The 539-nt window shown below is 51.9% G+C and overlaps 1 protein-coding gene across 1 annotated transcript in view; it reads right to left on the bottom strand.

The window, feature by feature from the left end:
- Positions 1–539, bottom strand: part of cry3b (cryptochrome circadian regulator 3b) — a 13,927-nt gene that overhangs the window by 11,670 nt on the left and 1,718 nt on the right. The window lies entirely within an intron of this gene.

The raw sequence follows: 539 nt of genomic DNA, 5'->3' as shown, positions 1-539 counted from the left end.
TCTCTCTCTCACTCTCTCTCTCTCTCTCACTCTCTCTCTCTCTCTCAGTCTCTCTCTCTCTCAGTCTCTCTCTCTCTCTGGAACACGGTGTTCCCTCAGTAGCGTCTCTGTTGTAACTGGAGCTCTCTGTGTTTAAGGCTGAGGAAGGCAGTCAAACTCGTGACGGAGCTGCAGAAAGTGGGTCATCGCCATAGAAACATGTGGCGCCGTCAAACCCCAGTCCTGTGTCTGTGAGAGTGTGTGTGTGTGTGTGTGCGTGTGTGAGAGTGTGTGTGTGTATGTGTGTGTGCGTGTGAGAGTGTGTGTGTGTGTGAGTGAGTGTGTGTGAGTGTGTGCGTGTGAGAGTGTGTGAGTGTGTGCGTGTGAGAGTGTGTGAGTGTGTGTGTGAGAGAGTGTGTGAGTGTGTGAGAGTGTGTGTTCCTGTGTGTGTGTGTGCGTGTCTGCGTGTGTGTGAGAGTGTGTGTGTGTGTGAGTGTGTGTGTGTTCCTGTGTGTGTGTGTGAGTGTGTGTGTGCGTGAATGTGTGTGTGTGTGTGTGTG

This window comes from Sinocyclocheilus grahami, unplaced genomic scaffold (genome assembly GCF_001515645.1).
Source record: "Sinocyclocheilus grahami isolate Dianchi unplaced genomic scaffold, SAMN03320097.WGS_v1.1 scaffold1491.1, whole genome shotgun sequence".
Taxonomy (NCBI): Eukaryota; Metazoa; Chordata; class Actinopteri; order Cypriniformes; family Cyprinidae; genus Sinocyclocheilus; species Sinocyclocheilus grahami.
The sequence above is the reverse complement of the archived record's forward strand: the minus strand, read 5'-3'. Positions and strand labels throughout refer to the sequence as shown.